At 37.0% G+C, this 26,953-nt stretch overlaps 1 protein-coding gene and 1 long non-coding RNA gene across 5 annotated transcripts in view; one reads left to right on the forward strand and one right to left on the reverse strand.

Moving 5' to 3' along the window:
• LOC107216926 (telomerase-binding protein EST1A-like) overlaps nt 1–26,953 on the reverse strand; it is a 248,382-nt gene that overhangs the window by 168,388 nt on the left and 53,041 nt on the right. The gene's annotated exons all lie outside the window — the stretch shown is intronic.
• Nucleotides 6,215–7,322, forward strand: LOC124294803. The gene is made up of 2 exons (XR_006904731.1): nt 6,215–6,479; nt 6,708–7,322. It is a non-coding gene; the product is annotated as an uncharacterized LOC124294803 (long non-coding RNA).

Consider the following 26,953-nt stretch of genomic DNA (forward strand, 5'->3'; position numbering starts at 1 on the left):
CTCAATTCCATTAAAGCGTAGAGAGCTGGTGTACTCCGGACAGTTGAGCAAGAATACAGTTCAAGCAGGGTTCCGAAACACGCCTATGAATATCATTTCTGACCTTTCGGTACCCCCGCACTACGACTTGCATTTTGGAGTGCTTATAAAACGAATAGAGCGTATCCCTCATACTTTGCAGAAGAAACAACTCCTCCGAGATCCAGGGGAGTTTTTTGGTCTCCCGAAAACATACCACATAGGGACCATACAGGTCCAAGTCAGATGTGATGTTATCCTGCAGACATTCAAGCCTACTGCTAATAGTGGGGAGATGTTCGAATAACTGCCAGTCGCACGTCACGAGATCATTTTAAAATGCCTCCAGTTCAATACTGCAATATGAACGAACCCGATATGACCCTGATGAAGAAGAGCGGATGGCACAGAGTAGTAGTTCAACACTGATCATGTCATATGCCGCAATGAATGAAGCTGATGACTGACAAAACGATCGTATCATATCTGGATTGCTGAGCATGTAGAGGTCAAGCATGATATCGGTAGTGTGTTTCCGACATGTCGTGGAGAACGGCACAAGGTACAAAACACGAGCGGAGTGAAAATCGTAAATACTGACTGCATCACAGAAATTATCAAGTTGATTGGCATTAAAATCCCTACGAATTACCACATAGTCATAGATTATGCAGAGTACATTATAGTTAGCTTGGGAACTGTGCGTATGAGAGATACAGGAAAATATAGGTCAAAAGGGCAGACATTAGTTGGATTGAATCTACTTCAAATTCATGTTGTGATAATCGAGTAAATTACAAGGCAGAGTAGGTTTATTTTCGTAGACTCTCACCTCAACGGGCAGAATAGTCTCAGTGTAAAAATGAGTTATCCAGGGTGCAACAGAGGCAGAAGCACCGGTGATCGGAACACGGAGAATAAGATATCGGGATACCGAGTTGCTCATTCAGGACTGCTGCTGCTGCGAACGGGGGCAGGGAGAAGAAGAGCTTCGTCCGATCTCGAGCCAAGAAGCAATCCGTCGGTAGGCAAAGTGAGTGTGCGTGCTCAGATACGGTCGTTACATGTCGGATTTAATTAGATGTACAGCGTTCGTGTGGTATTCTTCATTTCACACGCGGAAGCAATATTATACGATACTCACGTAACATCCCGACTCAGTACACGTTTGTATGTTTATTTATTTCAAGATGTGCTCTAAATATATGTGTGCTCTATCCTCGACTACGAAGAGGACGCCACGGAAGTCTAATTCTCCAAGTCCACTAAGCGGAACGACGTAAACACTTCAAAGTTACAAATATCATTACTATAATTTCATTTTTCTTCTCTACGAATACCTTAATTCTGCTACTTATTACATGATCAAAAATTCTTGCAAAAGTGTGAATATTACATGGTTACCAACATCTGACCAGAAATATCATCGATACCTCCAAGTCATTGAAATAAGTCATGTTAGCAACAAGTCTGTAGCTATCCTCGTAACACGAAGAAAAAAAGTTGTCACGAAAAATCCATTGCTAATGAGAAATATAATTTGATAGTTAACCACTGCATATTAGATAGCGACTTACGTGCTTAATGGTACCGGCATAGCTGCGGAATTATTTCATATATTCACGCAAAAAGTGTAACGCGAAGACCTTGTGGAAAAACACGAGTTTTTAATATCACTTGAACCAATATTAATTTAGGAAGACACTAAATACGAGAAATCCAAACCGGCGGTAGAGTGTTTGTTTCATAAAACTTCGTCGATAGTTAAAATGTTGAGTAATTCAAATCGAAGAAGTTTAATGGGTTTTTTGACGTGTTTCCTCAAAGCTTCGAATTATCGGTAAGGAATAATCACTATGCAAAACTTGACTTGCACTATGCACTATGCTACATATAATTTGATTCTGCTTCACATGAAATCAGAACATTCAAAGATTTTGCAAGAATTTAACAATGCCATTTGATTTCGACTACCTATATACACCGAACTTCAAGATTATCGCTTCCAAAATAAATGAACTTTAAGAAGAGGTCAACAAATTGAGCAAATCAAATTTTACAGTTCTGCTCTATCTAAAATAAGCTATCTGGCTTTGACAAATGATAATTCGTGCAATTGCGCTTGAATGCTCATCCAAAACTGATATAAAAAAAATTTATGACACACCAACGCACTTATAACGTACTTACTTTGAGGATATGATACTCTGTTGGTATCTGGATCCTAGATTTTTCGTACTCTTACAACATATTTCGACACGTTTCTCAATTACCACACAAGCATAACAACTACAAATACTATGATTTCCCAAAATTTCTAAAATTTCATTAATCTAAGAAAAAAATGTATATACGATTTACTCAATCTGTCGTGCTGGCACTCCAAAATCCCATAGAGATACAGTTAAAAATTGCTACGAATTTATAATCAAAATGTCTCTGTTCTCACGTCTTTGTGGAAAGGTTATAAATTATTTCGCGCTGCGATGGATATATTGCTACAAAACACGTTGCGCCTTATGCCCAGGTTTTTGGTAACACCATTTTATGTTTTGAAATACACACATAGCAATTTCCTAACTTATCCTTGGTGTTCCAGGCTCCGGACAATTGCGACTAAATGCACTTGACGTCTGAAACTTGAGAGGGTACGACTGGAACAAAAATCACGTTTTGTTGGTAATAGCGAGCTTCATGTGCACAAGCATGACGTTATATCTTGCGAACGCGTGAATATGTTGAAGTGAGACTTACATGGCTCGTATCCCCGACCCATACAACCACAGTGTTAAAGTCTAATCGAAATCGGTCAAGCAGTTTCGTATTTGTTAGCTATCGAAGATGATGAAAAAAAAATTTTTCTTCTTCTTCACGCCGGAGCGCCTTGGCTGCACGATTATGATTGAATGCGTATACCAATCGAATAAAAGTTTATAACACAGATATTTGGCATCGATATCCCACCGCCTATTGATTTTGGCATGAATCTGAATACGCATTCAGTCAGCAAGTGATCACAAAGTCGCGAAGTGAGTCGATGAACAAGATGGCCGCTGGATAGAGCTGTTAATAATCACCGGCCGATGGCGCTGTTGCCCGTAAAGGCTGCCTAATGGCGCTGTCACGCTGTTAACCGTGAAAATATTTCCAATGAATTACTATTATTGAATAATATGTTATGCAATTTTGGGTTTAAATCGCAAATTTGGTGAAACTTGGCCATGCTAATGGAGTTATATAAGTAAATAAATGAAACAGTGATCGAGTGTCGTAAGAGTGAATTAGTGGAAGTACCGTGATTTAGTGGCATTTGTTTATTATTACTGACTTGCGCATTACGGGCTCTTGTGATTGCACAAATCAGATTCTCTTAGCAATACGATACGATATATACAAATTTAAAAAACAGCCTGAATAACAGACAGAAACATTTGTGGCACGCACGAATGGCTAGTAAAAAAATACCCATACGAAGGATGTTCGCTTGTCATGAATCCGAGAAAATAATGCTAACCAGAGCTAGTGGAAGAATAGTCGTGATGCCTCAAATTAAACAGTATGTTACGTACGTTAATTCTCATTCCATTACATTTATTCACGTGACATGTAGAAGATGAATAGATCAGCACACCCTGTTCATTTCCACCAAATGCATGACTCATTTGTTTATTGATTTCTTGTTTTCTACCACCTTGAATATGTTCGAATTACTGAAACAATAGACTAGACGAACATGAAGCTTCAAATAAATAACGAACGACGCAATCGAAAAACGAAATCTGCTTACAGCTCCGAAGCTCACAGTTGACATTGATACCCTACCATATTCCATATATGTTACGTTACTTTGATTCACGTGGCACACATTAAAAAATGAGAAGCAATAAAGTGGAACGTTTTTTTTAATTGCTTATTATTTTGTATGCTTCACAGTCAATTGGACCATTCCTATCCTTTATAAATGCGTTGAAACAGACAAACATTACACTTCAACAAGACAACGCCCCAATACAAAAAAATAGCCCATAGTTGCTCCAAAGTTGGCACTCTATGGATCTCTCATTATTCTGAACCAAGTTCTACTGGCCTGCCAACCACTAACTGCATCTGCCTATCCATCAGTACCACTGACTTTCCAATGATATGTGATATATTCCCAATATCTCGCTTCAAACGGTATAAACTGAGCGCAATATTATTACTAAATCACCTGGCATCATTTAAAAAGACTACAAACTTCATAACCAATCAATTAAAATATAAATTCGTGACTACTTGCATCTTTCTCGTTACGTATGTAACTGTTATTACGTATATTTTTCTACGGATACTTAGATTGCTCTCATTATATAAAAGTCGATCTGAAGCGATCCTAAGCTATCTAGAAGGAAGCCATAGCACCATACTTTTAGACTGATCAAACCAATATCGGTTACGACAAGATTGAAGCTTCAGATACTAAGTTGTCAAAATACGAAACACTACACGTAGCAATTGTTTTTGAATAAATAATAGACGATGGTCATATTATACAGCAGATATTGTGGCGAGACACAATGGCATCTGCTCAATTTGATACGCATTCAATATTTAAACGACATCAATTCATAGAATTGAACGTTGATTACAAGTATTTACAATCTAACACCATCACAAATTATTCTCCTACCGATTTGATACCCAGCTCCGAGTAATAAACAACGTCACAACTAGTACAAATCGGCGGACAACTGGAGGTAACACTATTACGTTTTGCGCAGTAGCAGAGCTCATCGCTTTAGAAAATCCGGGAGGGCCCCAGGATAGAGTCCTAGCGTTCAGTTGTTCCATCTTCAACGGTGGTCAGGCAACGTATCAGTGCCCCATTATGCCAGTTGCCCTCACCAAACCTCGAACTTCAAAGTCGTATTAGAGATCCACGAGACTGTATTAGCTATAGATTCAAAATAAGAGCCGGTGGTCCAGGGCGACTGGTATTAATTCCTTTGACGAGTTACTGGGTAAATATAACGTTCTCAGATTGTCTTAATTCAATTATCAAATCACCATGAGTAACATATAGGATTAAGAAGTGGCTGCCGGATTCATAAAAATTTTGTCCGAGTACCGGCCTCCTCCATACCAACAGGCGATAAAGCATATAATCCCGTATACTCATGATTACACGAACCGTCACATCTTTAATTAAATTACACGTTTTTCAATTTAATTTTTATGGTTTTACGGTAGTTTCTTTTTTTTGTTCACTTCTGTTTCTAATTCTTCCCACGTTCAACCCCAACAAACACTAAAAACATCTTCTTGGCTAATATAAACCAACCAATGCAAGACAAAACTTGTTCTACCTTATGAATTCTTCAAATTAATACTTCACGACTAGGTAGTATCAGAAATCCAACACTTTTTTAAACAAAATTAAGTGAATAAACCTGAAAATGAATATACAGAAGCACACGGTTGCAGTATCAGATGTGACAAACAAGTTTTGCAACCTGGCATCAGTGTGAAAAATCTTATCACCATGGCTAAATTTGATTGCGATGCAACAGAACGTGCTAAATTTTTAAGACGAAAATTCGTAGAAACAACAGTATTACACAGCTAAATGTCAAGGGAGATTTTTGCAGTAACTCAATTTCCATTTTCAAACATTCCAAACGATTCCACGACACTAAAGAATTTGAGTATCGAAGTCGAGTCACATTTGGGCTACTCCGAAGAGTTGTTAGATTCTTCGTTCACATTGAATTGCATAAAAAACGCCAAATGGGAGCATTAAACACGAGACAATCTGGTCCGTACCGACAGTTTATACAATGGATCAGTGTTAATTGAGAGGTGTGATGAAAGGAGGGCGGTTTTGAACATTCTTCAATGAGCAACGCGAAAACTTTGCTTACGTAGCATTCAGCCTCATTGGATGCTGACTTCAGAAAATGTACCGATGAAAAGATGTGCTCTACCTCGAATAGGAGGTCATCAAGGAAGAGGAAGATGGGGTCACCGGTATTCTCACGCCCGCAAAACTAGCACCAGACAAGCTGGGTGCAAAAATTAAGCGTCTTGACCGTAAATGCAAACTCCCTCCCTCCCTCTCTCCCCCCTCTCTTTTTAACTCATTCTCTCTTTCCTGACGGCATTCGACCGAGATATGAAGAACGTGGCACGGCAAAGTGGGGATTAGTCGTGACTACAGTCCACGAGGAAGAGGAAGACGAAGAGGAGGATGTAGTGCCTATATTCTTGTGGGAGGAACGCAGGGTAACAATAAGTGTAACAAACATCATCTGCGCAAACTGCAGGGCATGGGATACACGGATTTACCAGGCTTATCGCGACTAGCATCATTAGATGTATTCTTGCTGCGAAGTGGGTCCAGCTATTTCCTCCTAGAGTAGACAGGTTTCATTCCAACAGAGCGTACAGAAAAATCATCAATTCGAGTTTATTACCAGCGCAAGGTAAACTTCATTCGACTTACTAACTCGTCGATCACAAGCTGTACAAACTGATAAACAAATAAAATTTCCTCACTGTGGTTCATCAACAATTATTCTAAAAATCACATTGCTTATTATATAATTGATTTAATTGTGGTTTAGTTATGTGTTTCCTTTATATAGTAAAATTCTTTTTTTCAATAATGAGATACTCATGTTCTATAACTAAACATTTGTCCGTCCCTACAGTGAAGACCAGCTGTGCCCACCGATCATTACGTACAAGGAATGATCATATGCAGCGTGCAATAGACCGCGAAAGAGATTTCCAATGCTGAGACGAGTACTTGTCCACGAGGGATCAACCTTACCACCTTTATAATCTGAATAACACGTATACATGAAATCGCTTGGTGTTACTTGAAGTTTGGAATTTCAATAGTTCTCAAGATTTTTCTTAAATCTTCGATATCGTTGAAACAATGTTCGATTTTATTTGCTTCATGCTAGAAAGAGGGAAAAAAGGCAAAAAAAGAACAGAGCAGAAAGACAGATCCATTAAAGCTCTGAAAATTCTCATTCGATACCACAATCTTCCGTACCTTATGAATTCTTATCGTTTGCAGTCTCTGGCTCTGACAAAAATCACATCACTACATTATAAACTTAGAAAACCGATTAACCTTACAGCTTTTTGATAGGCATTCGAAGCGTCGTTATCGACGAAATACGGTCTGCTACTGGTACGCGGCCCTCTCACTTCATTACAGTAGATGCGCATGTTCTTCTACAACTATCACAATACACGATTTACTTAGTTCACACTACGTTTTGTTCCACTTAATAAAGTTGGTGGAAAGTTTAGTCGGTCGATCAAGAAACCCATTCAAAGCGGTGAATCTTTATAGCTCGTGAAAACACTTACTAGGATAGATACTCAGTTTATTATCGTTTTTCCGATGTATGGACAGTGGACACCTTATAGTCTAGTCGATAAGCTCAAAATGGTCTAAAATAGAGATACCGCTGTTCAAATTACGTGCGATAGCTCATTGGATTCGGAATGACGCCTAGACAAATGCACTAAAAAATTTTATCAGCACATAAAAAATTGCAAAATTTATAAACAATTAAAGGTGAAAAAAAAAGGCATTTCGTTTTTCGCCAATATCTCATAGACTATTCATATTTCTGAAATTTTGAAAAAAGATTCTTAAAGAGGAGGAAATTTCCAATAAAAAACTACTAGCTCCCGGAACTCTATCTCCATTATTTATAATTTTAATTTAACGCTGAAAATGGGTCTCCGCGCTTCGTTTTTAGGTCGCGCGCACGGCGTCAAAAGCAAGTACGACACGTTGATTAACTTTTTTAAGGTATTGAATATTTTTTAAAAATTTGAAAAAATTATGGTATATTTTGAACACTTCAAAAAATTTTTCCCCGTTGGAAATTTTGCTTAAAGATAATTTTTCAACAAGTTAAACGACTGTTAAGTAACAAGATTTTCTTCATCTTCCGTCTTTATTGTAAATGAAAAAAAATGTTTGAATAATTGTCGCAAAAATATTTCGCTTCTTGGAGCCTTTCTTATATACATGCTCAACAATATTACGCCGTAAAAGTTAGAGAAATATTCATACTTTGTTTATAATAATTTTTGTACTCGAAAAAAAATGAAAAATCCAAGTAATACTGTTGAAAGAAATGTTTTTTTTCTTAATCATGATATTATTCTTTTTTTATCAATACAAGATATCAATTGATTTGCAAAAAAAATTTTTCCGCCATTTGTTCATAAATTTTTTACAAACAAATTGATTATTTGAATATTTTTTCAAACTTTTTTTTCACAACTTTATTATATTAAAAATATTATAATTTAATAAAAAATTTTTTTTTGCTAACAACAATTTTTACTCGTTTACAATCGTTTTTTTTAATATTTCTATTGTTTAAATAATTAGTTAAGAAATTATTTTTTATCTAAAAATCATAATTGACAGCCCTCTATCAAGTAACAAAAAAAAAATTTCTTTATCAACAATTCCATTGTTTATCAACTTATCAATTTGTTACAAACAAGTTTTCAACTTTGTTGTATTTTTTTCTCAAACTTCTAAAAATTGCAAAAACAACCATGTATAACAAAATATGGAAAAAATTTTTTTTCAATTTTCTATTGTTATTTTAAAAAACACGTGCTACAAAAGTTGCAGCGGCTGCTTCATTTGTCTACTGAAAAACTAATATAACTTTTAAACTATTACAGATACGAAAATGAACATTCTAGTCGATTTTATAAAGAATTAAACGATCTTTCGAATGAGTTACTAAAAAAATTTGTAGTTATTGTCAATCTGTTGTTATCCGCATTTGTTTATAAAATCTGATGTTTTTTTCGATATTTTTGGAACTTTTATGACTTCTAACTTTTTAAATAATGCAGATGCGGTTATAGACCTTCAAGGAAATTCTGTACAAAACAAGAAAAAATTGTTGTTAGCAAAAAAAATTTTTTTTTTAAATCATAATATTTTTAATATAATAAAGTTGTGAAAAAAAAGTTTGAAAAAATATTCAAATAATCAATTTGTTTGTAAAAAATTTATGAACAAATGGCGGAAAAAAATTTTTTTGCTAATCAATTGATATTTTGTATTGATAAAAAAACGATAATATCATAATTGAGAAAAAAAAATTTTTTTTCAACAGTATTACTTGGATTTTTCATTTTTTTTTCGAGTACAAAAATTATTATAAACAAAGTATGAATATTTCTCTAACTTTTACGGCGTAATATTGTTGAGCATGTATATAAGAAAGGCTCCAAGAAGCGAAATATTTTTGCGACAATTATTCAAACATTTTTTTTCATTTACAATAAAGACGGAAGATGAAGAAAATCTTGTTACTTAACAGTCGTTTAACTTGTTGAAAAATTAACTTTAAGCAAAATTTCCAACGGGGAAAAATTTTTTGAAGTGTTCAAAATATACCATAATTTTTTCAAAATTTTAAAAAATATTCAATACCTTAAAAAAGTTAATCAACGTGTCGTACTTGCTTTTGACGCCGTGCGCGCGACCTAAAAACGAAGCGCGGAGACCCATTTTCAGCGTTAAATTAAAATTATAAATAATGGAGATAGAGTTCCGGGAGCTAGTAGTTTTTTATTGGAAATTTCTTCCTCTTTAAGAATCTTTTTTCAAAATTTCAGAAATATGAATAGTCTATGAGATATTAGCGAAAAACGAAATGCCTTTTTTTTCACCTTTAATTGTTTATAACTTTTGCAATTTTTTATGTGCTGATAAAATTTTTTAGTGCATTTGTCTAGGCGGCATTCCGAATCCAATGAGCTATCGCACATAATTTTAAGAGCAGTATCTCTATTTTAGACCATTTTGAGCTTATCGACTTGACTATTAAACATCAGCATACATCTTCTATGTCAAGTTTCAGTTGCAAGTATAAATGGGTGACGCTTAAGTGAATGTTGTAGGTGAAACATGGGTGGGTGTGTCACCGTGAATATTTAATGATCGAGTCGAGATTCTCTAGTAATTAGAACTCGAGGTAATTATTAATTACATTACCTGGAGGCGTGTTACGGTGAGACCGCGGTTTTAACGACGGGGTTCAAAGGTCAGCGCATTCAGAATTCCTTCTGAGAATGGGATTCGCGATTCAGTGGATCGTGCGCAAGGCACCTGCACCAGCACATGTCGGCTTCTCCGGTATGAACGTACATACGTAGGCACCTGAGGCAGCCCGCGGCCACACGACATTAACCGTCAACGTAATTGGACAGTTTCTACTGCCTGCAGGGTATCTCGTACCCACAAACACATATATCAGATTTACGATTCGCTAATTATCATTTTACTGCCACCCAGGGTACCTCACTCTAATAAATTACCAACGGTTACTTCAATGACGGTGAAACAACCCTGTTTTACACGGCAATTAAACTGCGTTATTTTCTTCTCCTATTTTGCACTTTTCTCTCCTCTCTCTTTCCCTCCTTCTGTCAGAGGGGACCTGTCGCAAGATAAATAAAACTACCCTACCGTACTCTCTCTATCTTTCTCTGCGTTTATACCGTTATTGTAACAGTACTAGGCCACATAATCACTGAGGAATTACTTGACTCTTTATACGTCAAGATACTTCTCATTAAAATATGCTAAGACAAAAACAGCATTTTGAGAAAAATATTTTATTCTGTGTTATACCTACAGACTTTATATTTCAAGAAATATTTATGGCCTGTTTTATACTGATGCGGTCAGGGATAAATAGTAGTACATTGTGTATCTAGGGCGGAAAGTGAGCGACTGACGCGAGTGCGAGTTTCAGCTGAGTTTCGGCGACCCTCTGCACACCTCGGCTCAGCTGAGACTCACACGAAAGTATATCACTTTCCACCCGTGGTGCACGCGATACTTTTTGTTCACAACATGTACCGAAAGTTTGCCTTTGAGTGCACCAGAGAAGCGGTACTCCACTTCATTTTGCGCCCGGCATTCTTCGAAGCGGCGCCCTCCTACGATAGGTTATTTGCGCCCGGTCATTTGTCACCGGTCGGGAAAAAGCCACTTCAAATGCACGAAAAGGCATACTTTCCGTGCAGGTTGGAAAAAAAGAATTTTTCATTCATTTCATTCATCTGTGTGTGTGTAGGGTGCTTTTTTTGGACTATTTTTTTTTTCCGGTCCCATCGTGAAATTTTGTTGGAAATACAACAAAAAAAATTCCCTGAAAGATTGAGCCCTTAATATATTAATATTAAGTGCTCGCCCAAGGCATGTAAAGATTTCCCGCTTAAAATACACGTAAACTTTAATTTTTTCCTTCAAAACATCTACAGTTCAGAGGCATTCTATGGTGTAGTCTAGGACGTCAGTAGGTTTTCTTCGGAATGAAATGCTCTACAAAAATGCTCATTGCGGTGAAGTCGTAACTCACACCGGCGAAGTCGTACGGGCCACCCAAACCCAATTTTTTCATGAAATTCTTGTCTTTTTGCCCGTATCTCGTAAATAACAAGAGCTACAAAAAAAAATATTCAACAAATTTGTAGGAAATTTAATTTCCTACAAAAAAGTTCCAGAAAACCAAATTGCTAACATCGATATTTATTCAGATATTGGGCTTTTAAGGTGAGGAAGTATGGAATTTTCATGAATTATTGAGTTAAATTGTCGAATTATTGATTGTCGAATATTTTTTTTTTTTTTTTTTGTAGCTCTTCTCATTTACGGGATAGGGGCAAAAAAACAAGAATTTTATGAAAAAATTGGGTTTGGGTGGCCCGTACGACTTCGCCGGTGTGAGTTACGACTTCACCGCAATGAGCACTTTTGTAGAGCATTTCATTCCGAAGAAATCCTACCGACGTCCTAGACTACACCATAGAATGCCTCTGAACTGTAGATGTGTCAAAGAAAAAAATTAAAGCTTACGTGTATGTTAAGCGGGAAATCTTTACATGCCTTGGGCGAGCACTTGACATTAATATTAAGGGCTCAATCTTTCAGGGAATTTTTTTTGTTGTATTTCCAACAAAATTTCACGATGGGACCGAAAAAAAAAGAATAGTCCAAAAAAAAGCACCCTAGTGTCTGTGCGTGCGTGCGTGCGTGCGTGTGTATTCTTGTTTTCTTGGTCAACAATTGCAACTGAGGCAGAGTGATCAATGCGTAATGAATCGCGGCTACACCGTGACCCGACGATCAGATTGGGAAAATGGATGTCAGCCAATCAAAATTAAGCAAGTTGAATCGCGCGCGCTACAAACAAAATCGGTGTATACATAATAATAGTATAATCAACCTAATAGTATACATATTTGAGACGGACATTTCCGACACACATAGTACTAATCTTGGGAGAAAATTACAGTGGCGCGTGGTTACGCGTATCAGGATTTACCATTTGGTTTTTTTGGGAAACGGTGCGATGCGGTGAAAATGACGAAAGCAACAGAAAGCGAAGCATCAAGGAAAGAAAAGAACCGGAAGAATCGAACATATAAGAAAAGAAACGAAAAACGGATCACGAAAGAAACGATAAGGCAGTGAAGGAGCGACGCTGGAGACTCAAGACTTAACGCTCAGCACTTAACGCTTAACACTCAACACATCTGGATGTTTTAAAAGCACATCCCTGCGGTAAATGCGGTGGCTACATGACTAACAACTTTGCACTTTAGCGTCTAACGGCATCATTGGCTCCAATACATCACGAGTATGACCCTATGATTGCAAGGGTCACCCTGGGCCGCGTTCACAACGTACTTGGTCTTAGCGGCGTCTTGTAGGCGGTTACCTTTGCCGACGTACTACGTATATGTGCACTAGAGTTTCTATGGCAATAACCAGGTATCGGCGTCAGCGTCGACGACTTACTATCTCGACCTCGTGTACCCTCCCGACCGTGCCTCTCATTAATTACTCTTTCATTGCCACAAATCAAATTCTCAATCGAACCTGGGATTTTATTCGACGTTCAAACTTCTGCGCCACCTCTTACAGTACGCTGCAAGTATAACGTATCCTAGATCCAGGACATTATTATCCGGACACTTCGATACATGATAAATCGAACGAGACGCGCGATTCTTGGAAAAGTATAAAGTACACTTAAAATTGTTACCATACTGTGGGAAATACAGTCCGACCTCTCAATAACTCCGCAAAAGCCGCCGCGGGGAAGAGTTTTTCCGGGAATTCGAGTACCCCAGCCATGCGTGCGCTCCTAACTCACTGACTCTCTCTTTCTCTCTTTCTTTTCTTGTAGGCTGGACGTTCTTATTGAGAGGTTCGCACGTGAATAATTGGGCACGGTGATCATAAAAAGGCTTCTCCGCACGAAATGCGGTAAAAGTATTGTCCGCAGACAGAAAGCGGGATGAAATAAAAGGTGTCAAGTAAAAAAATAAAAAATACCACTAACTAAACCTGTCAAAAGTCAACTTTTTTTGCTTACATAATTTTCAAATCAGATTATTAGTTAAAGTAATAATTAATAAAAATTGTATTTTTCATCGCGTCCAAATTCTTCGTTTTTCAAAACTCAACTCGCCAATTCTCGCTCAATAACTGTTAAAAGGATTTGAAATTTTTTAAATATATTTAGAATACATACGTCACACCTTCAAACTCGATAGAACACATGAATATTGCGTTTGTTCACTTATATTTAATAACAAATGGCGAGGTACCGGTAACTGGGTTTCGGAAACTTTGGCGGTAAAAAGTATGCGACGAACTTCAAGTTTGAGAAAACTTCCAGCGAGCCGTTTTCTCCGTGATGTTTGAACAAAACTTTCCGAAAATTTCAGTATAATCGGGTCACATATATTGTCACTATGGATGATTTTATAAAAAACGCCGGCGCGCGAGCAGCTCCTCCAGCGTTCTCGCGTGGCGGTAACGAAATATTATGCGTTTTTCGCAGATTTTTTCAACAATGCAACAGTCCATTGCAAAATTCATTATTATTTAAATATTTACAACATTTATATCGTTAATCATATTCACGAACCATTCTTCTCGCCATTGATTATTGTAGGAATTGTATGAAATGTAAGAATTGTAAATGATTATTAATTATTAAATACAATTATCATTTTATTATTTGATACCTTTTTTTTACATCCCTCTTTCGGCCTGTGGACAATACTTTCACAGAATTTCGTGCGAATAGGCCCTTTTATGATCGGCGTGCTCATTTGGAGCTTGGAAATTGAGTTGGAGTGGGGGAAAGTTCACGGCGAGAAACTGGGGGGGAAGCGAGCTTGTTGAGAGGTCAGACTGTATATTGATTTGCTGACGGCATGTTCCAGTGATTAATTATAATATATTTTACAGTAAAAATAGTTGGGCGTGATTTATGTCAATGATAATATACAAAGTTGAATCGCATAAGATATCCCAAAAAGTACCTCCGGTGCAAAACCTTTCACCAAGTAAATCAAATGTGGCCATTACCCACAAAAATACGTTCCTTAATCAAAAATGTATGCATTCAATCACGTTATGCAAAAAAAAATCATTTCACGAGAACATTATATACACAAATAAATATGTTCATCCTTTGTCAAAAATGATTGAAATCATATTCCACTGCCAAGTCCATGCCTGTTAATTTATAATAAAAGTCTGTTTGAAACTGGATATAACTTTACGAGCGAGATGTAAGCAGTGCATATTGTCTGTACTTTTGATGCCCAACTGTGAGTGTGCTACCGAACCTTGCTGCCGCTGCGTGATTGCAGGAAAAGGATTAGCAACTGCTAGTACTGCTACCCAATGGAATTGAAAATCCAGAGTAAAAAAATTAAACTAGCAAGTGGTAATTAGAGGGCTATTTCAGAAAAATACCTTGGGAAATATATTAAATTCTAACATTAGTGTTTCACGTATTATAATTTCGTACACGTAGATTTTAGAGCACGGTCAAATGCTTTCTTACTCATTATTCCAATTATATCATCAAATTGAATCTTATAACCCTAAAAGCGAAGGCATTATTGTTCAATAAAGTGAAGCGATAATCGGTATAATTTTTATACCACAATATTATTATGACTGAAAAAAAATTGATGTAAATGACTCGCGGATTTGTATCTTACATTCAAAAACTTTTCAACACTAGCGCTGATATTCTTTCCTTTCGTTCATTCGCATCATGTGTCACGCAGCTGACGGATTGTTTACAAGATCGAATCGTATACCGCACTGCCACGTTGCATTATTATCGATCGAGCGCGAGCGATCGACACGCGCTCTTTTGTGCTATCTCCGTAAACTTCCTCGGGGAAGCTATTTTTAGCCAATACGTCATACATACACCTCAATTGTAAGTCATATATTTTTGTCTGAAAAAGAACTATTTGAAAGTGAAGAAAATTCTAAATCGAACTGACAATTTCGGCAATATTAGAAATACTACAACTGGTATATATTTGCTTGTCTCGTATGCGTTCCTATACTATCCATCTGATTACGATGAAATTTTAATGAGTTGTTGTGCGCATGCTCGCGAAGGTTTCTGAATTAGTAAAACCATTTTACGATAGGTGGCGCGCGATTCTTTTTTTAATAAATAAGTCTATTTCACATAGTTTAGCGGCAGTTCGTGTATTTTCAGTGTATGAGTGCGCATTAAATTGAAACCTTGAATGACATTACAACGATAAAACCTTACAAAGTACGATGCACGTAACGCGTCTTGGTGAGAGAACAGGAAAATATTGTACTGTGATACAGTTATGAGACTACACGCATCACACGCCAATATGTTTCTATTCTTATACACACAGAAAACTGAGAAGATACATAGCACAGAAAAGGTAGATTAAATAAGGCAGGAGAACCCGGACAAAACTTAGGTGACCCGGAGGTCCGGCCATTGACTTCAGGCAAAGATCAATGATTTTTTCGCAGACACGTGGCTCATTGTGGCGAAGATACCTTGGTTTTTGGTCGCATCATTGGCCCGTGGAAATCCGTGTGACTCGTCGTTTTATTCATTCTATGTTTAATTTAATTGATATCTTTTCATAATTTATTTCAATTTGTGTCTTCGGTTCATCATTTTTGTGTACATTTTCGCGAAGAATTTACGCTTTTTCTGTTTATTCGCAATGAACTTTATTCCGTCATTTTCAATTTTTTTTTTTTTGTAACCCTACGTTCTCCGTACTCATCGTGGAGCGACTCGAGTACTCATACAAGCTTGCACGACGAGACGAAGCGATGAGGTATCGCGAACGGCAATGAAAGTCCACTAAAGTGAATCTTGTGGTTATAGATGACTGCTGCCGATAAATCACGTGTAACTTCCTAAGGTACATTGAGGATCAGGAGACAATGAAACGATTACGGTATACATTATACACACAAGCAGAAGAGGTATATTGTACATGTACGTATAAAACACTGGATTCGCTCCCGTCGATCCATCACTGATTGAAATCCGTACAGAAAAATACCTCTGAACCGTCGATGGCTACTTTCAAGGCTAAATGATATAATCATTAGTATTCCGATGACAAAAATGTCGAAGACCCAATAATAACACACGATTAGTCGCTATTATTGGTTACAGCGCCATTGACCGACGGTAACCTATCATTTCTGAGTAATTACCAGAAATGACGAACTGGTATAATTGATCCACGATGGTAAACTTTCGTTGCTGTGAAAGTGCCATTGATCACAGTACTTGTCATCTACGAACGGCAATTCAAACTATGCATCAATCGCTGTCCAATGATCACTGTTCGAATTATTGCGGAATGCTTTCAGTGGTCAACTTCTTAAGAAAATCCCAGTAACATGATTTTGAATCATGTAAGTCATATATTAATTCCGTCAACCAAGAAGTTCTCGGTTTGTGCAGATCAAGGTAAGCTTTGAACAAACTATATTTTAGTGGCGGTAAAAATAACGGCGAACAAATAAACGTTTTGGTTGATCGGAGGAACAGCAGCTACTCCAGTAGATAAAGCATATTCGCTAGGCAGGCAAAATGACTGAGAATATAACACGTATAAAGAGGGAAAAGCATAAGACAAAATTGTGATTGTCGGGAGGATGCCAGGCGGCGAAAAGACGACGGCTTGATGAGCCTCGATCATGGGGTATCTCACGTCCTGACGAACGATGCCTTTAGCTTTGGCATCGCAGTCTTATAGCCTTAGCATAACAGGTTAAGAGGAGAACCGCGCGTGGATCTTCGAGGTCTTTGAATCACGACAGATGCTGCTGCTGCAAATCCTGCTGCAGATGATTCTGCGGGTACAGGCTGACCAGACGTGGCAGCGGGGAGCTGCATGCGGGGGATAGGACCCCGTCTGCAACATTTTATTTTCGGTCCCTGATTCCCAACGCTTTATTTCGGGTCCTTGAGTCGAGACTCGGCGTACCCACAAAGAAGCAATTACGTATACATGCCGGTACGAGTATTTTTAGAGACGAGGTTCGATTCTACAGAAATCAGTTCTACGACGAAAATATTCTACAGAATATGTCCTACAGAATTGTTTCTACAGAAAAAAAAAAAACGACGAAGAGATAAAGGAAAGTTACAGTAACAACAAGGATTTGCAAAATAGGGGATAAAAACGTGACGTCAGATGTTTCTTTGTGATTTTTTTTTTTACCTTTGCTGCTTCTCTCTCGCAATCTTTTCTCGTGAAAAAAGCAAAATATCCGCGTCACAGCGTCATTATTCATATAATTTAGAAACGGCCTTCAAAGGACGGTTCTGGCCTCCACTGTGAAACCTTTCATTCGAAAAGAAAAGGATGAAAAGAAATACAAGTGGCAAGGGAGGGATGAGAAATTGAGCAATTTGATAGGAATAATAAAAATACATAGAAGAACACAATTCGAGGTTACCGAGGAAGAAAGAAAGGGCTGGTTGAAAAAAGATGAAGTGAAATGCTCTTTAATATCTCTTCGTTCTTCACAACGCATGCCAACCAATGAACGCGATGGAGTGAATGCGTTTTTGGAATTCCATAAGAAGAAAGTAGGTACTAGCTACGGGTTACATCTTGGCGATGAATTTCTCTCTCGAGAGTACCTGGAATTTACTTGAAATCTATATCTGTACTGTAGTCTATTTGACCTACGACATATTTACACCTATACCTATCACGCGTATGAACAATTATGGACTCAGATCGTAATACACATGTTTTTGCCCTAAACACGTAACTGATGAGTACCTAAAAGGCCGTTCGAATAATACGTAACACTTGAGGAGGAATATTTATTACGTATTTTTTCCGAGGGGAGTTGGCAATCGTTACAAGCTGTTACGAAAGAATAAACCTAAAATTAATACTAACCACGAATATGAACAAGTTTCAGAAGCTAATGAATTTTTTTTCGTCAAGAATTAATCCATTAGCCCTTATCAATATTATATTCAATAACGGATCAACATTTTTTTCCATAATTTCCAGAATTCTTGCTGAATGAAATAATTAAATTAATTGCAATCAAACATTTTTACTAAACATTATTTTTTAATGCAGTTCGTGGAACAGAGGACGTTAATCCACCTTTCTCAGTAGAATATATTTTCTACTCAGCAAGAATTTCGAGGTCCACGATGCCAATTTTTTTATAGGTTCCCAACATACTGCCAAATACCGTCTAAAATTCGCAGCGAAATCAAAGGTGTCGCATTAAAAAAAAAAAGTAATTACCATTTTTTTCGCTGAAAATAGCCTTGTTGCTTCCATCAAAAATATAACATATATTGCATTGAATAGTTCATGGAAAAATATGATTCTTGTGTTATAATTTGTTATGTTCAACATCAATCTTCCATAATATACGGATAGAAAAAAAAAACATTTTCGAAACGAGTAAATTAAAAGATCTGAAAACATTCACAGAAAGCACCTTCAAGTAGTACTACTATATAACCAATTATGGAAGAGATCCGAGGGGATGAAAAAAAGTGGCTGAATTGGTGGAGACCATCTCTTACGTGTGTAGCTGTATGCTTTTCCTTGACCTTGAAGTTCTACACACGTTTGCATGCAATAGATTTATCGAATACATTCTACCAATAACATCCAATTGTGATGGGCGACGTTCCCATTTAAGCATAATTGTTTTTCTCTGCTATTTGAAAACGTAAAAAGTTTGAATGATTGCATATCGATATTGAGTAGCTCAAAAATCACGTGCATTTATTTCAAAACCATCAATTAACACGATTTTTTTTCTATAACAATCCCATTCAAATTATCATTACCATTCATCTACATGACTTGTAATATTTTGCTGACTCAGTAAATAGACAGGTGAATATTAGTTTAAACTGAATGAAGTATAACTTTACTGGATGAACCATACAAATATTTTACTTTTCCGTATGCAATGTTTTTTGATTCGGTAAAAGAAAACAATTGAAAAAGGAAAAGCAAGTATGCTAGTACGAGTAAAATGTTACAATGCTGCTTTATACACATTCCGATACACCGCTTAGGTTTTGTGAAATAGCAACGAAATCTCTTTCGTTGATCGGATTCGATATTCGATATTCGATATATGAAGCTGAAATGAATCGGACCAATCGTATCCACGGAAAGGCGGCTTCAAACCAGCGAGCACATGAAGCTGGTAGTAAAGCGATTAACAAACTGAAGGGATTCCTACTACTCAGTGGGAACGCGATTCATATTCATTCATCAATCTGATATACTCCTCTTCTTCTTTTCCATTTTTCTTGACTCGCAGACAAACCTAACAATAGCCTTCTATAAATAAGGAGTATTTCACAAACAAAGGAATATATGTGCTGATACGTCCAACGATAACGCTGCTGGCCTCATCACTGCTCTTTTTTCTTCAATTTTCTTTGCCTTTTCACAGGAGAAAAAATCCCGAACAAGGATCGACACATTCAAATGGACAATGTTGATTTGATTCATCTATTCGCCCATTTTCCTCCAAGTTCTAAGACGGAACAATTTGTAATATCTTATGATTCTAGATCTGTTTGTAAGGATCAATAGTTCTTAATGACTTCGCAAGAGAGCGTATTTCCCTACATCTATAAAATTTGTACCCCAAATGTATTTACATTTAAAAATATGCAACGGTGAAAATAATTTGTTAAGTAATGCATCATGACAATTCACGTCAAGATATCACTTGTCTCTGTGCAAGCAAAGTTAGAATTTCGTGCAATTTACTGCGAAAAGATTCATTTTTAGTCCATCAATTTGTCACTCAACCTAGGGTGCATTTTATTTTTTTTTATTTTTTGTTTGCTTTTCCCATACATACCAATGCACGATATCACGATTCAAAAATTGGATAATATATTGAATAATGATAATAATTTAAAAGAAATATTGTATCTATTCTAGCTATGTCCAGCTCTATTAGGCGACAATTTTGTTTGTCGACTCCTATATCAACAGGCGACCAGATTTCGATGCCAAATATCTGTGTTTCAAACTTAAAGATGAGTCGTAGACGCGTTCTATCACAATTGTGCAACCAGACGTCCCGAGATAGAGAAAAAAAATATTTTTTTCGTCATCTTTGACAGCTAATGAAGACGGAACCACTTTTCCGATGTTGATCAGGCTTTAACACTGAGGTCCCGGGAGTGCCAGCCATGCAAGTCACATTTGCAAATATTCACGTGTTCCTGAGTTATAACGCCATGATTATACACGGTAAGATAGGGAAGTAGTTGGGCCGGTTAAATGATTCTCGGTTAGCGCTCGCTTTTAAAGTAACTTGGTGGCGTTGCGTTGTCGCGAATCTTGATACAAAGTCCTGATTCTAATGAACGTTTAAATTCAACCGCGAGTGACAAAACCTTCCGTTTTACCTGCCAATGACGGTCAAGCAATGAAGCAAAGTGTTCGGAATATAGGGCCAAAGAGGCGATGTCATATAACATACTTCAAATCCGAGCAACGGTTTCCAGGCTCCGCTGTCATGAATAAGGCACTTGACGAAACGTTGTATTGTAAAATGGTGTGCCGATGCAATTCTTTACTTTATATTCTCTAGCAAACCCATCCAGAAGGGTCATCTCTGTTTGAGGTAGAATGTTTATTAATCATTTTTTTTTCTCACCATTATATCGTAATAGTGAATATACACCACCTTCATTTCTGTTCAATATTGTGCAGTAAGAATAAATAATAAATTGTTAGAAATTTCTCCTTAACTGGACATTAAGCACAGCGCGTGATTTAATAATCGACTAAGCGCAAAAACAAGAAATTAGACAGCAGGCAGGTAGGCACGTCGCACATTGGTCAAAAACGAGTCAAAACGAGTCCAAAATTATAAAAATAACCTTGAAATCAATTATTTCTTTTACACAGCCCTAGAAATTACAGATCTTTTGATGAGTTGAAAATGCGTAATGATACATAGAATATAATGTCTTTCTCGTGTCAAAAAAGGCTACCTTTCATTTCATTTAACGTACAATTTTTCGGTGATGCAACGCTCGGTTTTTACTTTCTTTATATAGCAATGAATATTATTGTTGTTATTATTATTATTATTAGCAGTTTTATTTTTTTCACACATTGGCTTATGTTCATTCGTAAATTTTTTTATACGTATTTATTTCAACTTTCGTTTTCGGAATACTCGAATATCTTAATTCTGGTCTGGATTATCAGCAAAGTGCGATTTTTGTATGCAAATAAAATTGAAACTTCAACTGAATATTGTACAATACTTTTGATTCTCACTCGTTCTCACTTAGAATCTCTTTGGATACTGAAGTAACAGAGAGAATAAATTTATTTTCTAATGCTTGCGAGTTTGGACGCCCTACATTTTCTAATTTGACAAGTACGCGTTATGAAATTGAAATTGTTTAATTGAAAACATTAAAATTAATTCCATAACATTTATGCTTCTGCTTTCACATCAGACTCAATACAGGTTATGCAGTCTCACACCTCTGTAGATTTCGATCGGTGATGAAAAAAAAAAGAGTTATACCTAATACTAAACAGATAAGTTCTATTTTATGAATTGTTTATAGCGAATTGGTTGTTACGAAAGGATTGACCTGATTGTCACTTTTCATGACATGACTGAAAGGATGAGATCAACGCAGAAGAGTGTAATGTGAGGACGCCGAAATATGAATCCTAGTGTTGCACATGTACGAGTTTTTGTATCAACTACTCCAAGGTCTGAAATCCACGCTTAGACTTTCACCCACAATTTTCGTCCGTCGAAATGTGTCTACTATGCCTCTTTACAAAGATATTGAAATTCACGCATTATCTGCGCGTACTGAGTCATTTTCGACCGATGCGCGTCGTCCCTGAACTAGCACGTTTCGAAGAGACAAGGTCGAGCTTCGTTGTCGTTGAAATAAAGAGATGGCAGAAGTACGAGGGAAGAAAGAGAAAGTAATGATTCCAAGAACGATCGATCGTGATCGCAGATGAACAGGACTCGGCTGATCGAAGCAGAGCGGAGCGGAAAGGCGATTAGAGGTAGCGGTGAGTTATTGCCGGAGCGCAACATGCTCGTTGCACAATCACGTCTCCCGTTCTTTCATCGATCCATTTATCGATTACCCGCCAGATTCCACAGATTGTCGGTATAATTGCATGTCGCCGTTCGTTAACATCCCATCGTCCTCGCGCCCCGAGCGTCCGTCGTATCGTCCGGCGAGAAGGTAAAGGCACGAAGATTACCATCTTTCGTAAGCGCTAGACGCTTAGATCACTCCCTGGATATATGCAATCTAACGCTCCACTCTGCTCTGCATCTTCACGTTTTGCCGGGAGACTGGTAATTTGTATTAATTACTAATCGCCGATTAGCGATTACTAATATCGCTAATTAGCATCGATCAGTTCTCGGAAAGCATGTCATTAGGCTGGAAGACACCAGGGTAGGCTGTCACACCAGAGTTGAACTGGCTGGTAAAGGTAGATACAGAGCAGATCGTCCAACGTGATTCCCGTACTTCATGTTGCTATTATTCTCCATGCTCCGGACGAAGAAGGAAAACCGAAGCCATCAAGTTCGCCGCGTTTGCCCTCCCGGTAGAACGCAGATAGTGTTCGGAATAATATCAAATATAAGAAGACGTATCGTTTAGTTTCGTACTTTGATTCGATTACTAATCTGGCTACTAATGAAACGTTGGTGTTCTTCACAGAACTCTAAAGTTCTTTGTGAGACTTGAACGGTTTTGAAGACATGTATAATTTTCCATTTGTATTCAAGTAAGTAGAAAAGACCTTATATTGTGTCTGTTGTAACGAGAGGACATGATTTTTGTAGAACTCGTTTTTGCAAAGTTCGTTCCTACAAAGACCGTTTTCACAGAGCCTGTTGCCACGATATACAAAGTTCGTTTCTACAGAAAGAGAAGTCTAACTCACTCGAGGTTTCAAGGGTAACGTAGTCACTTTCAGTGGAAATGAACTCTGTAGAAATGATCTCTGTAAAAACGATCCTCTCCCGTTGTAATTTGACAGTACTTTATAAATTGAAACACGTCTTCCATTCAAGGGTGTACGAGTAATACCTATGAGAAGAACATGACATCAATAGTCGTGTACAATCAATTACTAACCAGAAGTAATTTCATAGTGCAAGGTGGAATGAACATTTGTCATAATTTTAAGATTCCAACATCCCAAAGTAACTGTCTCAGCATTTCATTCCATTGTTACGTCCCACCGTGTAATCGTGGTTTCAACGCTCTTACCATGAGGTCTTAGATCTATATCGATCCACACAGATACCATCATAATGTACATCCCAACTGCATTCGTAATTCTAGTGCATCATACCATCTGTGATCAAGCAATCCAACTAGTAACTACGTAATGCCGAGTAGTATATCTGTGTATAATGTATATATACATATACACATATACATGTATACATATATTTTTTCAACACTAACCTGCACACAGGATGCACAATATCAGATTCGAATTAATAAAATCTTGCAACACATTTTAGACAATAAAACAAACAGGTGAGGCAGGAAATTCGTAAGCATGCCTCAACATCCTCTACTCTTAGAATGCGAATAGACAAAACGTCCTGTCGACTAGGTTAACATCTAACGTTAAGAATTGATCGGAAAGAACCTGTTATTTGTTAATAAATGTGTATTTTAAATTAAAGTGTTTGCGTAAAGAGAATTGTTTCAATCACGAAGAGTGATAGTTGGCAAGAGCTAAAATAACCGAATTCACAGATAGTGAAGAGCTGAACCAGAAACCTGAACGATCCGAACATCAACATTCGCACGCATGGACATCGAAAGGTTTGTGAACCTAAATTTAATCTGAATCAAGCAACGAATCGAAGATCTCTCGCAGACGCTCTCCCAGAACGTAACGCTATATTTGTCACAGGTAATTCTCGCCTGAATGGAAAAGGTTCTGAATTTAGATTCGCAATACTTTTTGTCTACTTACTTCTTTTTAAAGTAAAACTATGTTGAAGTTTTTTCACAGTATTTATTTATTTATTTTTTTGATTAAAATTATTTTTACTAATCAAGTGTCAAATATTTCAATAAAATACCAGTGGAAAACTCATTACATTTTGTTCTCAAAGATGACTCGTTCTGGGATAGAATTTGCCATGATCTAAAACCAATTTTCACTAGAATTTTGCGTAAAAAGACGAATCGAACTCCCACCATGACAGTGACGGAATATTTTCGAATATAAACACAAAATTGAAGATTCTGAAATGAGCCATTTTTTATTTTGTCCACTGTTGATTTTCCAAAATGTATGATATAACTGTTTTAAGACTGCAAAAAAATTTTCATTGAATAAAATATGCTTCTAAATACGAAATCTTGATTTTGATTTAGTCGATTTAACGAAACAATACTTTTTGCATTATGTTATCAAAATATTGAAGCAGCCGCTAGTAAAATCAAACCGAATTGCTTCGTGAAGTTTATTAAATCTATTCGGTGGGTAGTGATTATTTGACTTTACAAAATCATGAAAGTCACTAGCTGATTAAAGCAATCAAATAATATTTGACATCGTAAATCTACAGAACGGTCTTCAAAGTGGCAAAATACTCTCTGTGACCCATCGATAATCCTTTTTCGCAAAAGAACTGAAATGAGCAGTTATCAAGATTCCCGGCAGCGAATCGTCGCCAAGTTACCCTAAAGGCGAGAACTAGCCGTCAATCGTAGTGTCCAATAAAAATCCGTTACAAATTCGCGAAGAATTCGAGGACATTTTCAGGTTATTCAAGGATATTCAGGAAAAATAAAAATACACGGAAATGATGGTTATTACCTAAATATTACTTTAGCGATCAGACAAATCGGAGAATACCTGTGACGAAAGAAGGCACTGTACAAAATCGACGCGACTCACGTGATATACGTTATTTCTACTATAATCTGTTAGCAGGGAGAAACAGAAAACGCGATTCGAGACATAAATCGACTTTTTTTAAATAGTTACTTAATGAACACAAATAAATATATCATTCGCAGCAAACAAGAAAAAATCCAAGGATATTTCCAGGACTTTTTAAGGACAAGCAATATTCAAGGACATTTCCAGGACCATTGGATACTATGTAGATTATTTACCCGGGTTCGATTCCCGTAGTCGTCCATTAATTCTTCTCATCGATAATTTCTGTCGTTCTTTCTTCATGAAAATGTAGTTCATTTGTTTGATGATAAATGTCGATTTTATTGTCTGAGACGACATTGTTACACGGGATAACAGGCGATACGACAAGTATAATCTTTTCGATAAAAAATATCAAGTAAATGCGCCCGCCAAGTACGCAGCTCTTGAAATAATGATTCGATATCACTACACGAAACAGCGAGGTCCGACTTCACGACGGAACCATACTTGCTGCGAGATCCTAGGGCTTGGGGTTTTTTCTTAATTTCACGACAGAAACTGCCAATACCCAACAATAATTTATTTTTGTATTTTTATTGTGATGTGGTTTTGGTAACTTGGTGAATTTTGTTACATTTCAGATATTTTTCCTAGATTATGAGGGACTCCAGACATCTGTCCAATATAATCAGCAGAACCAAATCATTCGTGGTCAAATATCATTGAATCAGTCTCTCTATTCACAATGGCATATTTCTTTGTCGTTGATTGATGTGGATCATTTTTCAATCTTAACGAAATGATTTCAATTGATAGATCTGATTTTTCAATTGCAACAGAATGTGTATGATTGTGGTACCAAGCCTTTTTTGAGCGAGGGCAAAAACATTTTCGTTTTGGGTACAAAATGGTTCGATTAATGTTTTGGTCGGTCCGACACAACGTTTGGTTCGTTGTGTATTGGTATGGTCGTTAAAAAGGTCACTTTTGAATTTTGACTATCTCACCGCTCAAATCGGCTCTAAGTAGTTGAAAGATAATTTTCTAACTTTTTAAAATTTTTAACTCCATTCTAACCCGTGCCACCATAGGGCTGATTTCCCCATTTAACCCTTTCAAGGGAACACTAAATCTACCAAACGGATTTCGATGAAATTTGTTATAGGATGAATTTTTGGATCGGTGATTGGGAATCTGGACTCGAAATTTTGAAATTTAAAATGGCGAACCCAATATGGCAATACCAAGTGACTTTTGAGATGTTTATTCGTCATTTTGAATTTCGAAAATTCCAGTTCAGATCCGTAATCAGCGACCCGGGAAACCCTCCTGTATCAAATTTCATCAAAATCCGATTGGTATGATATCGAGGTAAATATACTATTTCCTTGAAAAGGATTAAATGAAGAAATCAGCTCTGGCGGAACGGGTTAAAGTTGAGATAAAAATCTGAAAAAACTAGGGAACTATTTTCGAATTGCTTGAAGCCGACTTGAGGGGTGAGAAAGTCGAAATTAGGAAATGAACTTTTTAAGGACCACCCTATTGTATCAACCCTGAAATTTATTCACGGTGACAAAATTTTTGTTGCTTA

This window comes from Neodiprion lecontei, chromosome 5 (genome assembly GCF_021901455.1).
Source record: "Neodiprion lecontei isolate iyNeoLeco1 chromosome 5, iyNeoLeco1.1, whole genome shotgun sequence".
In the NCBI taxonomy this organism is placed as follows: domain Eukaryota; kingdom Metazoa; phylum Arthropoda; class Insecta; order Hymenoptera; family Diprionidae; genus Neodiprion; species Neodiprion lecontei.